The following is a 15,905-nucleotide window of genomic DNA, read 5'->3' as shown; positions in this document are numbered from 1 at the left end:
CAGCCTGACCAGTATGGAGAAACCCCGTCTCTACTAAATATAGAAAATTAGCTGGGCGTGGTGGCACATGCCTGTAATCCCAGCTACTCGGAATGCTGAGGCAGGAGAACTGCTTGAACCCGGGAGGCGAAGGTTGCAGTGAGCCGAGGTTGCATCATTGCCCTCCAGCCTGGGGAACAAGAGCGAAACTCCATCTCAAAACAAAAACACACACACACACAGACACACACAAAACACATCCTTCAGGGTCCAGCTAACCCCCTCCCCTATCTTGCCATTCCTACCCCACCTCTTCCTCCTTATGGGAAACCCTGTACACTGGTCTGCCTCCCTGTTCTCCACTGGTCCAACTCCCTGTTCTCCACTGAGATTCCCAGAGCCAGGCCCTGCCATGGGTAGGAACCTGAGCCATCTCTGAATCTCACCCCGATGGCAGCCAGGGGCTGACCCACAGCAGGGGCCCAAAACACCAAAGGCCCACTGCTTGCTTCTCAGACGATGAACTCTGTTGGCAATAGAAAGTGCTTTTCCAACAGTAGCTACTTGCTAGGAGGGTGAGGTTGGATCTAGTGCCTTTCTCAGCACCTTAACTCCAGCTGCCTGTTGCCCTGTGAGAACCGAAACAAGCCCCTACCCTGGTCTGGGCCCACAAGCCAGATAAGCCCTGCCTTCAAGGGGCTATAATCATGGTGATGGTGATAACCCAGAGGAAACTCAAAAAACAAGGCCCAGTATCATAGGAGCTGTGGACAGAGGACTGCAGAAACCACCCATCTGCCACTATGAGATACTATCACATAACCTATCAGAATGGCTAAAAAGTGACAACATCAAATGCTATTGAGAATGTGGAGAAACAGTGATACTACTGTCATGGAAAACACATTGGCATTTTCTTATAAAACTAAACATGCAGCAGGGCATGGTGGTGCACACCTGCAATCCCAGCTACTCGGGAGACTGAGGCAGAAGTTGCAGTGAGCCGAGATCACGCCATTGCACTCCAGCCTAGGCAATAAGAGCGAACTACGTCTCAAAAAAAAAAAAAAAAAAAAGTTTTGGTAGAGATGGGGTCTCACTATGTTGCCCAGGTTAGTCTCAAATTCCTGGACTCAGGGGATCCTCCTGCCTCAGTCTCCCAAAATGCTGGGATTATAGGTGTGAGCCACTGTGCCTGGCCTATAACATTCTTGAAGTGACCTAATTATAGAGAACAGATTAGTAGTTGCCAGGGGCTAGGGCAGAGGAGGTCACTAGGGAGAGGGTGAAGGGGAGGGCAGGAGGGAAGTAGGTGTGGCTATAAAAGGGTAACAACAGGGACCCTTGTATGAAGTGATAGAATAGTTCTGTATCGAGTGTGGGGATGGTTACATGAATGCATGCATGTGATAAAACTGCACAGCACTAACACACACATAAGTGAACACAAGTGGAACTGAGGAAATCTGAATAAGATGGGTGGATTGTATCTGTTGACATTCTGGATGTGAGAATGTATTACAGTTTTGCAAGATCTTACTATTGAGGGAAATTGAGTAAAGGGTACGAAGAACCCCTCTGTATTATTTTTACAACTGCATGTGAATCTACAATTGTCTAAAAATTAAAAAAATTTTTTTTTTTTTTTTTGAGACGGAGTCTCGTTCTGTCGCCCAGGCTGGAGTGCAGTGGCCAGATCTCAGCTCACTGCAAGCTCCGCCTCCCGGGTTCATGCCATTCTCCTGCCTCAGCCTCCCGAGTAGCTGGGACTACAGGCGCCCGCCACCTCGCCCGGCTAGTTTTTTGTATTTTTAGTAGAGACGGGGTTTCACCGTGTTAGCCAGGATGGTCTCGATCTCCTGACTTCGTGATCCGCCCGTCTCGGCCTCCCAAAGTGCTGGGATTACAGGCTTGAGCCACGGTGCCCGGCCTAAAAATTTAATTTAAAATAATCCATCTGTTCATCCAATAGACATCTATGGAACCAAGGCCTTGTACTGGATTCCAGGAAAGCCAGGAGCCCTCATCAGCAGAGAAACAGCTCTGCAGTGAGTTATTTGAAAGTAACACATGCCACGATGTTAAGCCCAGGGAACTGGATGCTGTGCCTTGTGCCCAGCCTAGTCCAGAGGCGGACAAAGTGCTCTGAGTTCCAAGCCAGGAGCACTCACTTCCTACTCATCTGTTCGAAATGTCCCAGTCCTGCTCAGGCCTTGAGAAAACTCAGGGATCCCCCAGACACCTGCATCTCTGGTTACCAACCAAACAGCAGTGTGCAGGCAGATGGACAGCCACCTCTCTGGGCCAGAAGAAAGGCAGCAGGGAGGCAGGAGGCAGGGCTCAGGTCAAAAGGAGTATGGCCCTCTAACACAACATCCTGCGAGAGGGGGGACAGGCCTGCTCAGCGAACAGGAGCGCCTGCGTTCAGCTGGCCACAAGGCACAGGCTGTGGGCCAAAAGCTGGGTCATTTACTAAGCTGTGCTCAGCAGCTTTGCAGCTTTGTAATGTAAGCCTCAGTGCCTGTGAGGTAGAGATCATGATTATGCCCACTTTGCAGGTGGGGTACGTGAAGCTCAGGAAGGTTAGACAACTTGCTCAGATTGCAGGAGTAAGCAGCAGCCGCATCTGCTCCATGGCACAGCCCCCTCACTCTGCTCTCCAGGCCTTGGGCCCCTCCTCGCTGGGCTGGGCTGCAGGTGTTTGGGGCCTTCACTCATCACCATACTCCTACAGCATCCTGCTGGGCCCTGGGACCAGTCTGCAGGGGTACACCAAACCAAAATCTGACTGTGGGAGTAGAAAGGGCCTTGACTGAGGCTGAGGCCGAGGCCTGGCTTCCAGGCTCCTGCTTGCCCTCTGGACTTCTCAGTACTCTCATCTGTTCCAGAAGCCAGGGTGGGAGGGATTCTCACTGGGTCACAGCATACTGTATTCACACAGCCCTTGACAAACTCAAAGCACTGTCCCATTCATCCTTTCCCTCAAGGATGGGTGTGGAGCCTCCCATCACTGTGACTGCAGGGAAGATCCCCTCTGTGAATGCCCTCTCCACGGATGCCTGAAATTCTCTAATTTGAATCATTTTGGTGGTGGTAAGGGTCCAGAAGCCAGGGGGCAGTGTGGAACCAGACTAGCCTGAGTTCAGGTCCCAGCTCTGTCACTGACCTGTTGTATGGTCCCAGTTTCCTCCTTGTAAAAAGGGCGTGATTACGTAGGTTGCATTGCAGAAGCTAAGACTGGGCCAGGCCTAGGCTTGGCATGACTCCTCATTTCTGGTACAGAGGCAACTGGGCCTGTGGACAGGGTGGGGATGGGGGCAAGCCAAATTTCTACCACTCCCCAGCCACTGGCAGGGAGTCTGGTCTGGTTCGCCGACTGGCCCAGGAACAATTTCCCCTAAGACCTGGACGTTCGTTTAGAGCAGTTCTTGAAATCTATGGCCACCAGTGCCCAGCAGAGACAGGACTAACTCATTGAGGATTTCAGGAAAGGAATGGATTTGTTTGGCCTAAAGTTCCAAACAAATGGGGTTTTTTGCCCTAGATCAGAAAACTGAAGCCAACCTCAATTTGCTCAAAATGTTTAAAGGGGTATATATCTCCCTTAGGAGGGCAGCAGTTAGTATAGGGGAGCAAGAACTGGGCATTAAGCCTAGCTTAGGCTTTGTGACACCAGAGTCCTTGTTCCCATCTGTGGGGTAGGGATGACACTGTCCATGAGGAGTGTGCATGCAGCATTCATGGGAGTCTGGTGGGGAAGAGGCACACCTTCTTCCCCATGTGAGACAATAGGACCGCCCACAGCCAGGGTCTGGACAAAGGATTGACCCTCCAGCCTCACTCTCAGAGCTGCTGGGCTCACAGTTCTACTAAGCACCCTCAGAAGCCCTGAGCTCTGGCCTAGGCAGCCAGTTATCAGAGGGAAAGGTGACCCAGCCAGAAAGCAAGTCCAGGCCTGATTTGATAAGAGGAAAGTGAGCTTATCTTGGATCCTCTATGTCTCCTGAGGCCACAGTCAGATAAGTGGTGTTGACTAGCATACAAGATGTGGGGGCTTCAGGGGCTCCCTGGGGGGCAGGCACCCCTCTGCTCTGAGTATTGCCCCCCTGGAGCAGGGAGATGGGACCTAACCTTGTACAGGAGAGCTCTCATTTCAAGTGTGTGAATGCAGGAAATATAGTGAGGAAATACCTCGCCCCCACCTCTTCCAATACCTCACCCCGGCCACTTCCTCCCCTGCTGGGGCCTTCACACATACTGTTCTTCTGCCTGGAAGGCTTCCCTCAGCTACTCACAAGTTTCAGAATTTCTTCCTCTGAGAGCCTCCCCTGACTGCCCTCTCTTCTTCCACCTGGGAATCTCCATCAGAGCACTGACCACATCAGTCCATGGGCTTGGAGGAGTCACCTGACAGCTACAGGCCTGGGGCAACTGAGGGAACTCTGTCCTGCCAAATCATGCCACACGCTAGGAATGGGGTTATGCCTCAAGCACAAAGGCTCTCAATAATTTGTTGAAAGAGAAAATAAACCTCATTATCACTACAAAAACCCTCAGTTGCAAAAAACCCAGATTATTTGGCCATACAGCAAAGGCTCCCAACACTTTAGTATCCAAGGTTCTAGGGCCCCTCCCAAACCTGAGCCCTTTCTGCTTGGTCCCTGCCCATCCATCTCGGCAGCTTCATCTCATGATCCTCCCACCCCCTAAGCATAGCACCCCCTTCCAGCTTCAGAGAACCAAATGCACAGTGCACCATTCCCAAACACAGCGCCCCCGTGCTTCCAAGCCTTTACACGGGCATGGGTTTTTGCTGGAGCCCTTCCCGTCCTCCATGCTTCCTGTCATCCTGCCAGCCCCTAAACCACAGCACACGAAACCACCCACCCCGTCCCGTGGGCTGCATGCTTGCCTCTCCCAACCCCTCTCAGCCATGCAGGTCCCTCATGCCACAGCCCAGACACAAGCCAGTTGTACGATGCATCCTCTGTGCAGCCTGCTCCCAGCCCCAGATATCTAGCCCAGCCTCTCTGCCTCCCAGCACCTAAGTCTTTGCTTTTTCTAGAGAAGCTTCCTTATCTCATCATTTCTGTCTTCTACCTCAAGATTTTATCCTCCAAACTGTATTTATCAGGTCAGAATGAATTTGTTTCTGCATTTTTTTTTTTTGAGACGGAGTCTTGTTCTGTCACCCAGGCTGGAGCGCAGTGGTGCGATCTCGGCTCACTGCACCCTCCACCTCCCAGGTTTAAGCAATTCTCCTGCCTTAACCTCCTGAGTAGCTGGGATTACAGGCGTGCACCACCACGCCTGGCTAATTTTTGTATTTTTTAGTAGAGACGGGGTTTCACCATGTTGGTCAGGCTGGTCTTGAACTTCTGACCTCGTGATCTGCCCGCCTTGGCCTCCCAAAGTGCTGGGATTACAGGCGTGAGCCACCTTGACTGGCCTGCATTTTGTTTTTTATTGTAAAGGTTTTAAGATGGCCAAATACTCAGGAGTGGCTGTGACTCCATTTCCTGAGGGATGTGGAGGACACAGCAACCCCAAGAAGCTAGTCCCCTGCATGTGTCTTTGGAGGTCAGGCTGAACTTGGTCCTGAGGCCTAACACAGGCCTCATGCCTGCTGGCTCCCAGGTGATGAGGGGGCAAAGGAGAGGCGGTCTGAACTCCTCAAGAGGAACAGATGCCATGGGGCCACAGACAACCTGGAAGCCATGGCTCAGGCTTTGCAGCGAAGGCAGTGGGGCCAGGCTCAAGGCCCCCATGAATGGATGAAGCTGACCCCAGAGACAGGCAGACTTCCTTAACTCCCTTTGCTGGTACTGCCAAGCTAGGGAAAAGGCTCATTAGTGGGAGGGCTTAGGGCTGCTAAGATCCCACTCCTTCTCCCAGCCAGCAAGTAACTTGTCAAACCACACAGCTAAATTGGGCAACTCATCTGTGTGCTACGACAAAAACACAGCTCAAAGACTCCCACCCACCCAGCCTCAAATCCCTCCCTCCTTTCCTCTGTTTTTTCAGCCCAAGGCAGAAGCAACTGGGAAGAGAATTCCAAGCAGCTAGCTCAGGATCAGGGACAGATTACCTTTTCAAAGTCACTTCTCTGTTGACTGTCCATGTGACCCTCTCCTTTCCCACTGTTTCAGTCTGAGAGCCACCTCCCTCACTGAGCCTTAAGAATTAGCAACACTGGCTGGGCACAGTGGCTCATGCCTATAATCCCAGCGTTTGGGGAGGCCGAGGTGGGTGGATCATCTGAGGTCAGGAAATCGAGACCAGCCTGGCCAACATGGGGTAACCCCATCTCTACTAAAAATACAAAAAAACAGCCAGGCATGGTGGTGCAGACCTGTAATTCCAGCTACTAGGGAGGCTGAGGCAAGAGAATTGCTTGAACCCAGGAGGCGAAGGTTGCAGTGAGCTAGGATTGCGCCACTGCACTCCAGCCTGGGTGACAGAGCAAGACTCCATCTCAAAAAAGAAAAAAAAAAAAAAAGAATTAGCAACATCAAACTTTACTTTCAAACTCCAGCAAGAGGGACTGGCAGCCCCTCTCACAGCAGCATCCTCCCAAGTCCCTCTGGAGATCCTCCTCTGCCCCTCACAGCCAGACCCCTCCCATTCTTATCTTCTCCCCCTGATCTGCAGCCAGCTTCCCTGAGACTACCACAGATGCCCTCTGGCCTTCCGACCTCCGGTCCCTCCTTCCACCCCAGCCATTTGAGGAATCCAATCATTTCACTGTTTGAAGCCATTCAATGGTTTGTAGACTTGGAACAAACCAACCCTTCAGTGGGAGCATTCAGGGCCTCCAGGATCCGCATCTACCTCAGACCCCAACATCCACAGAAGCCAAGAAGTTAAAAAGGTGTCAGGCTGGTGAAGACAAAGCCACAAAGCTCAAGGAGCTAGCTCTGTCCTTGGAGCCTGGTCCAGAAGCCAGGATGCACTCCCATCGGTAATGATTCTGATGCTAACAGATGAGCTTACTGAGTGCTGACCATGGCCAGGCCTGAGCAGCGCTTCATATACAGCTGATCCTACTTACTAATTCTATATGTGCAAAATTACCTACTCACTTGAATTTACTTGCAAAACCAACACTTAAGGGGTTCGCAGACGTGTGCCCGCTGCACACATCCCCAGCTGAGGTGGAACAAGGTGACACTCCACCTTCTCACTTCAGCTCTCATACTGTAAACAAGTATCCTTTCACAGGTCTATTTAGTGCTATACTTTTCCCATTTGTGGGCTTTCTGTTGGTGACTTCACTGTTTAGAATGGCCCCCACATAGTGCTGAAGCACTGCCCAGTGTTCTCAGTGCAAGAAGGCTGTGATGTCCCTTATGGAGAAAAGTGTTAGGTACGCTTCATCCATGCATGAGTCATAGTGCTGCTAGTCATGAGTTCAATGTTAATGAATCAACAGTATATTAAGTAAAGAATCTTTCGGCCGGGCGCGGTGGCTCACGTCTGTAATCCCAGCACTTTGGGAGGCCGAGGCGGGCGGATCACTTGAGGTCAGGAGACCAGCCTGGCCAATGTAGCAAAACCCTGTCTCTATTGAAAATACAAAAATTAGCTGGATGTGGTGGTGGATGCCTGTAGCTATTTGGGAGGCTGAGGTGGGAGAATCACTTGAACCTGGGAGGCAGAGGGTGCAGTGAGCCAAGATTGCACCACTGCACACTCTAGCCTGGGCAATAAGAGACCTTGTCTCAAAAAAAAAGACAAAAAAACTTTCAACAGAGACATACATAACACAAGGTTATGGACTGACTGGTTGGTTGGTAGAAATGTTATGACCATAGGCTTGCAGTGACCCTGTACTGCCCAGAAGAGCAATGGTTTAGCATTCACTATGACTCTGTGACCTACAGTGAATGAGAATCTACTTTAGCTATCCTTTAGCTGACTGAATCCTCAAAACCAGTATGAGGGAGGTTCCCATTTTCCCAAATGTAAATGCTCCATTTTACAGAGAGGTGGAGATTTGCATGCACTCACCTCCCAGCTAGGCAGTGCTCAGGCTGCAGCCTGAAACCAGGGTGCCTGAAGGCTGACCACTACCTGATGGCCCCTCTGCTGCACTAACTGCCTTTTACTTGGCAGTTGTTTTACCCCTAAAAATAGGATGCGATACTCAATGTGCTCCGGGGAGGAGCCAAGGAGCTGACAGGCACGAGGTACTTTTGGATCTTGGGGTGGGCCCATGCCAATTTGTTACCATGGTTTCTGGATTAAGGAGAAAGTGATTGCCTCCTGGGAGGCAATCTGGGGGCCTTTCTGGAAGACACTGAGGTTGCCTGCGTCTAGATGGATAGCCAGAGTCACTGAGCGGCAAGGAAATACAGAGCTTTCTGGTGAAGGGATCCTCTGTGAGCAAAGGAGCAGGGCAGGACAGCCCAAAGCATGGGAAGACAGATGCTGAGTGGGGCACAGTTTGGCGAAACGTAACTTAGGTATCTTAGCTGGTGGAGGGAGGATAGGGATTGAGGCAAGGAGATCCAAGGAAGGCTGCCTCCTCTCAGGACTGTCAGCTTCCTGGGGCTGCTCTCAGCAGCAATGGGAACAGAGGCACCTTCTTCCTGCCATAGCATCCCATTTCTCATGAAGTCCCTCCAGACTGGCCCATGGGCAGAGGATTTTATAGAGTACAGACACTGACAGCAGTTAGGAGGGAGTATCACCTACTATCTCGAGAGTCCCAGTGCACTAGGCAGCTCTGCCAGGGAGTGCCAAGGCCATTCAGGCTGAGTATGTCCAGAATGAATCTGAATCCTCTCCTCCTCCACATTAGCCTTGCTCTCCCAGAGAGGGGCCCTGAGCACTCAGTTATCCCCTCCTTCCACCCTCCTCCATCTGCAAAGCCTCACTCCTCTGCCACAAAAACGCAGCTAACAGAGACCAGCTTCTCCTTGCCCCCACAGGCCTGGTCTTTTGCCTCCCTGTTTTCTCTATGGCCCATCTTACCCACAGTCACTCTTGGAACCCTGACAGTTTTTAATAGCTCAAACTGGATTGCTTCTCCCCTTTTCTAAAGCTTTTCAAAGGCTCCCCATTCTAGGCCGGGTGAGGTGGCTCACACCTGTAATCTCAGCACTTCGGGAGGCTGAGGCAGGTGGATCACCTGAGGTCAGGAGTTTGAGACCAGCCTGGCCAACATGGTGAAACCCTGTCTCTATTAAAAATACAAAAAATTAGCTGGGTGTGGTGGCACATGCCTGTAATCCCAGCTACTCAGGGGGCTGAAACAGGTGAATCACTTGAACCTGGGAGGTGGAGGTTGCAGTGAGCCGAGATTGTGCCACTGCACTCCAGCCTGGGCAACAAGAGTGAAACTCCATCTCAAAAAAAAAAAGGCTCCTCATTCCATGCAGAATAAAATCCACATTGCTCGCCTCGGCCTACAATAGGAACTGGCCCACCCACCCCTCCCTCATTCCATTCCAGCCACACCAGCCTTTTGCTATTCCTCAAACGCTCCAAGTATGCTCCCACGTGGGGCCTTTGGACCTGCCATGCCCTGTCTGAAACGAACTTCACCCTCATGTTGGCATGTCTGCTCCTTCTCATTATTATTTTAGGTTCAGCTCAAGTGGCATGTCTTCAGTGAGGGCCTCCCTGACCACCCATCTAAAGCTGTTATTCTTTCATTAAGGACTCTGCTTGTTTCATTCAAGCACTGGTCATTTATTAGCTCACATGTCTTTGGTCTCTCTCCTCTACCAGATAGGGAACCTGAGTATCTGATACAGGTCCCTGATGGTGGGGAACTTGAGTATCTCATATAATCATGGTGCTTTCTCAGTAGCAGGCTCAATACATGGTTGGGCTCAGTAAATACTTACTGAACGAATGAACAAACCCCTATTTGACAACTGGGTAAACAGAGGCACAGGGAAGCAGAATGATTTATTCCTGGCCTTTTAGTTTGGATCTAATGCCCAGGGCCAGGGCTTTGAACTTCCATCAGATCACGCGCCACCACACACAGCAGCACAGTCTGGTGGGAGGTAGAGCCTTGAGCAAATCTGCTTGCAGCTGGGCAATGAAGCTATGGGAATGAGACTGCAACAAACCTTCAGCACTGAGCAATGGAAAGTGTGTGAAAAATAATCATTTCTGAAAGGTGGCAGAGAAAGCATGTGGTGCTTCCAGCAACACTTTCCAGGCAAGATGTAGGATTTGTACAGATTTAAAAGTATCATTACTGAGGCCCGGGCCAGGGGCTACTTTATCCTGACACAGCTCTGAGAGGAGTGGTAATTATCACTGATGCTTTATAGATGGGAGAAGAGGCTTTTTATTCTTATGACTGGCAGTGCAGAAAGCTCTGCTCTGCAAGGTCAGGCTGCCAGGATCTAAAATCAATGCTCGCCATGGTAGGCTGCGTACTCTGCACAGGGCCTGAGTCCCTTCTGGGCCTTAGTTTCCACAGCTGTAAACTAAGTGGGTTGTCCCTGAATGGAGGTCACAGTTCAAATGTGTACAGGGCATCAACTCTTTCTGGCTCACAGCTGCCATGTTGGAAACCAGGGCCCAGCACTGTCAGAGCTGCCAAATGTACCAGAAATCTGGATTTTAAAATATACATTTCAAATTAGCCGAGTTTTTTTTTTTTTTTTTTTTTTTTTTTTTTTTTTTGAGACGGGGTCTCACTCTGTCAGGGCTCACTGCAGCCTTGACCTCTGGGCTCAAATGATTCTCCCACCTCAGTCTCCCAAGTAGCTGGGGCCACAGGCATGCACCACCATGCCTGGTTCATTTTTAATTTTTTTGTAGAGATGGGAACTCACTATGTTGCCCAAGCTGGTCTCAAACTCCTGGGCTCAAGCAATCCTCTGGGCTTGGCCTCCAAAAGTGCTGGGATTACTGGCATGAGCCACCTTGCCCAGCCAAAGAATTTGAACGTTCCCAGCATATAGAAAAATGTTTAAGGTGATGGATATCCTAATGACTCTTACTTGATCATTACACATTATATGGATATATTACAATATCACATCTACCCTGAAAATATGTGTATCTATTATATATCAACAGAAAAATCATCTGAGAAAGTCAGTGGAAAAAAAAATCAATTGGCAAAAAAACTCCTCTGCATTTTCAAATGGTGTTAATTCATAATTTTAAGAAATACAATGCAGGTACGCATGCAGCGGCAGTGGCCTGTGGCACACAAGTCTATGGACTGCTACAGCAGCTGCCCCAGACCTCCTTGCTCCTTCTAGGGCTCCAGCCCCCTCCCTTGCTCCCCAGGAAGCCTGTCCATAAGAGCCTCCTCTTAGCCCGGTGGGAACCTTGAGGTGGAGAAAGCCAGGAGGAACTTCTAGCGGTGTCTCAGTTCCAGCTGGGTGAAAGCAGAGAAAGTCCCTTTTGGCCAGAAGGCCAGGTCTGGTTTCAGGCTCTTGGCACCAGGACACAGGTGGCAGGAAAGCTATATCCAGAGTGCAAACAGCCACCCTCCTTCAGGGGCCTGGAGCAGAGGCCTGAGAGGGACCTGCTCAGTTGCCAGGGCAATGCCTCCACCCCACCCCCAGCTGCTCCTTTAGGAGAGCTGCTCACTCCCCAACTGGGGTCAAGTGTATGAGGGGCTTTTTTCCTGACATGTTGGGGCCACAAGAGTGAGGGAAGAGGTTAAGCAATGCCTCTAGGCACACCTACAGTCCAGGGTGGCAGGTCCTCAGTGGGTGGGAAGCTGTCTGCTGGCTGGGAGACTTCAGAAGCTCCCAGACATCTCCCACTGACAGAGGGCTTGACGTGAACTGGCCTAGCATGAAGCACTTTAACTATACAGGCTCACCAACTCTTCACCAGGCTTACCATTCTGATTTCAAGGAGAAAAATAAGCAACAACAACAAAAAACCCCTGAGGCTCAGAGAACTGAGTAGCCCAGGATTACACAGACAGGAAGTGGAAAAGTCAGAATCTGAGCCCAGGCTTTCCGCCCAGAACCAGTGCATTTAGCTGCTTTTTAGCCACGCCCTCCAGGGCTGGGAGTTAGGTGCCACCTGCCAGAGCCTCGCTGAGATCCGGGCCAGGCCAGTTCCCCAGTCAGGGCCTAAATGGGCCCTTTATTCCTGGGGTCCTCAGGCAGGGTTTGACTATTTCCTGACTGGGTTAGAGGGTGGCAGCTCTGGCTTTGCTGACCATGAGGACAGGGGCCTGGTGACCCTGGTGCAGAACCCCAGCACATGGCTAAGGCACCCACTCTGCCTGTGACTGCTGCTGTCCATGGTCCTCCTTCAGGTCCTGCTCCCAGACACATGGCCCCACATGCTCTGACTTTCTCACCAGGAACACCAGAACTGCTAACATGGGTTCCCAGTCACTCAGGACTTCTCCAGTGTGACTGAGTCTGGTTCTAGGGATTCCCAAGGGGGCCTGGGGAAGGCTCTTTGGACTCTCACCCCACCCCAGGTCCCTCAGAGCAGCTCCATTTTCCCTTTTTTCTCTGTATAGAATTCCCACATGGTATTCTGGGACCTACCAGACTAATTCACTCTCTCACAGTACACATGAAAAAGGACCAGGAAGGCAAATGCACTCGCTGAGGATCTGGCAGCAGAGCACGGACCCTTGCCTGGCGCTCTGAGTGTGGGAATGTTCCTGGTTTCCCCCCAGCCCGGAGAACACAGCTCCAGGCATTCAGGGAGGCACCCTCCCATAGCTGAACTCCACCTCCTCTAGCCCCGACCACTGACCTCCAAATAGTATGTCCAAATAGCATGTAGTTTCTGAAAAACCATTTCTACCACCACTGCAAACATATCCAGTAAGCAGCCTGTTAGGAAACATCTACTCCTCACCCATTCTGTATTGGAATCTACCACAAACATCATTTTATTTATCCTCAGAGACCCACCTGCAGAGTCTGCAGTGGCCCCTGCCCCAGCCCACCCTGGACACCTTATTACCAACATCCCTAGGAGTCCAAGCTTTAAAGAGATGGTAGCACCCAAGCTACTGTTACTAAATCACAATCTTGTTTATCAAAGCTATAACCAACTTGGGCGGGCATGGTGACTCATGCCTGTAATCTCAGCACTTTCAGAGGCTGAGGTGGGAGGATCACTTGAGGTCAGGAGTTTGAGACCAGCCTGGCCAACATGGTGAAACCCCGTCTCTATCAAAAATACAAAAGTTAGCCGGGCATGGTGTCTCATGCCAGTAATCCCAGCTACTCAGGAGGCTGAGGTGTGAGGATCACTTGAACCCGGGAGAAGGAGGTTGCAGTGAACCAAGATCATGCCACTGCACTCCAGCCTGAACAACAGAGTGAGACCCTGTCTCAAAAAACAAAAACAAAAACAAAAAAACAAAAAACCAACCCACTAGAAGCAGGTGCTAGTGAGCAGGAGAAGCTGCCCAGTTACAGAGCTGCCTCGGCTCCAGCACAGTGCAAAAACTTGACATGTGCAGCCTCTGTTTGGTCTGGTGAAGGACTGAGGGTAGAGAATGCAAAATGTGGCTTTTCAAATACTGGCTCTATCATAAGAGCTTTGCTGCTACCTTTCCAAAGCCCTAAGATCCCAGAGCCTAGCCTGGGAAGTATTACTCGGAAAGAGCCTCAAAAAAAACTACCCTCACTTCTGGAGGGCTGATGTCAAACCCTGGTGATAGGTCACAAAAGCCTGGCTTTCACAAACTGTCATAGGCCCTGTGTCCAGCATGCAAAGCCAGACACTGCCAGGCCCTGTACACCTCGATTTGTGGCCTCTTTCACCATTCTGAATGACCAAGCGAATCCCAGAATAGAAACGCAGTGTTAACAAGCTCATTCACTGGGCCTGGAGTGGCAGGTGGCATATCAGGTGACAGGAGTAGGAGCCAAGATCCCTGGGCAGCCAAGAGTCGGGATGAGATGAATAGTGCAGGACTGAATGGGGAAAACCATGAGTTCACTTCAGGTCAGCAGAGGTAGTGTTGCCTGCCTCTGTGCCAGACACGCCCTGGGGACAGAGACACAAGAAAGGAGAGGGATTTTTTTCCCCTCAGAGCTTATATTAAGACACTGAGTTTGGGAACCCAAGTAACACAATTACACAAGAAAAGCGGCATATGTGGAAAAATGGCTTAGTGATGTCAGCAGACCACAGACACTGTTTAAGGATGCACTGTTACAGGAAAGTCACAGGATCAGAGAGGGTGCAGTCCCCACCAAACTCTGGATAATACTGAGGGTATCATAGGTAATTCCAGGCAAGGGATATCGTCAAACTGGAGCCTGATGACAGAAGGTGACCCACACAGGGAGAAGTCTCAACTCCATCCCATTCCAGCAAGTGCTTATTTACAGAGGGAAAGCCATGCACAGTGCCAGCCACTAGGGACCCAGAATGACTCAAGAAACCCACAGGAATGTGCAGATACGACAATGAAAAGCCTCCTCCACTGACTGAGCACTGTGGCAGTCACATGGAATTGCATGAGAAAGCCCAGGACTGACTCAACAAGTGATTAGTGTGTCTGGGACGGACTTGTCACAAATTGGGCATGTGACACATATGCACCAAAAATTGTGCTTAGCATAAAGTGAGGGATGGCTTGGAGAGGCTAGGCTGGTCACCCTGGAGAAGAGAGACAATTTAAAAGGGCATGACGACTGTCCTCAAATCCTAAAAGACTGTCAAATACACATGTGGCCCCAGAGGGTCACACTACAATCAGAGGGAAAAAAGAAGATGGGGACTGTTAATGGGAAGTAGATTTTTCCTAATTATATAGAGGAGTTTTCTAAGAAGCAGAGCTGGCCAAAGACAGAGGAAGGGCCTAGAAAACGGCCAGCCAGGCTAGACGCAGGTAGGATGGATGCCAGGGAGGAAACTGAAGTCCCCATGGGTGTGAACTTTAAGATTCCTACTGGGCCTGAGATGCTCTTTGCCCTCCTACTTTACATCCAGTTCTGGATGTGCTATCAGACATCATCTTTGTGTGCGTGACATTCATAGTTCAACTTTTTTTTTTTGAGACAGGGTCTCACTCTGTCATCCAGGCCGGAGTGCAGTGGCGTGATCACGGCTCACTGCAGCCTTGATAGCCCAGACTCAAGCAATCCTCTCACCTCAGCCTCCCAGGTAACTGGAACCACAGGTGTGCACCACCATGCCTGGCTAATTTGTTTTAGTTTTTGTAGAGATGAGGTCTCACTATGTTGCCCAGGCTGGACTTGGACTCCTGGGCTTAAGCACTTTTCCCACCTAGGAAGGCTTCCTGAAGTGCTGGGATTACAGGCGTGAGTTACCGTGCCCAGTCAACTTTTTGTTTAGAGACAGGGTTTCACTCTGTCACCCAGGCTGGAGTACAGGGCGTGATCATAGTTCATTATAGCTTCAACTTCCTGGGCTCAAGTGATCCTCCCACATCAGCCTCCCAAGTAGCTAGGACTACAGGTATATACCACCGCCCCTGACTAATTTTTTTAATTTTTATTTTTTGTAGAGACAGGGTCTTGCTATGTTGCCCAGACTGATCTCCAACTCCTGGGCTCAGGCTATCATCCCATCTTGGTTTTCCAAGTGCTGGGATTACAGGCGTGAGCCACCGTGTCTGGTCTTTTCTTCCCCCTACCTCCGGAGAATTGTTATCAACAAACAGCGAAATACAAAAGGAGAATGTTCCCACAGCCTAGCCACACAGGAAATTTTGCGAGAACACACACCAGGGCTTTAGACAGCAAAGTCAGGACGTAAAACACCTTCATCTGGGAAGTCTAGCTGCACAAGAGCTCCCATCTGAGATGATAAATCCATCATCAGAATATGAGATCAGCTGACACTTGCTACCCCGCCCCCTTCAAAATACCCGCTATGACAGAAACTGCCAGTAGGTTAGGAATCCCTGGAACCAGCCTTCATTCACTGCATGACTTAAGCTCCTGGGTCTGAATTTCTCTCATCTATAAAATGAGAATAATGAG

The 15,905-nt window shown here is 50.4% G+C and overlaps 1 protein-coding gene across 10 annotated transcripts in view; it reads right to left on the bottom strand.

The window, feature by feature from the left end:
* The window catches only part of DLGAP4 (DLG associated protein 4), a 171,977-nt gene that overhangs the window by 40,808 nt on the left and 115,264 nt on the right, over window positions 1–15,905 (bottom strand). Inside the window, exon 2 of one of the 10 annotated variants that reach the window (XM_033186318.1) lies at window positions 3,146–3,273. The exons of the other annotated variants lie outside the window; for them this stretch is intronic. The gene's annotated coding sequence lies outside the window, so the exon portion shown is untranslated. The remainder of the gene's footprint in view (window positions 1–3,145; window positions 3,274–15,905) is intronic. 10 annotated transcript variants of the gene reach the window in all.

Source organism: Trachypithecus francoisi, unplaced genomic scaffold (genome assembly GCF_009764315.1).
Source record: "Trachypithecus francoisi isolate TF-2019V2 unplaced genomic scaffold, Tfra_2.0 Lachesis_group21, whole genome shotgun sequence".
NCBI classification, from domain to species: Eukaryota; Metazoa; Chordata; class Mammalia; order Primates; family Cercopithecidae; genus Trachypithecus; species Trachypithecus francoisi.
This window is presented reverse-complemented; position numbering and strand designations above follow the sequence as displayed.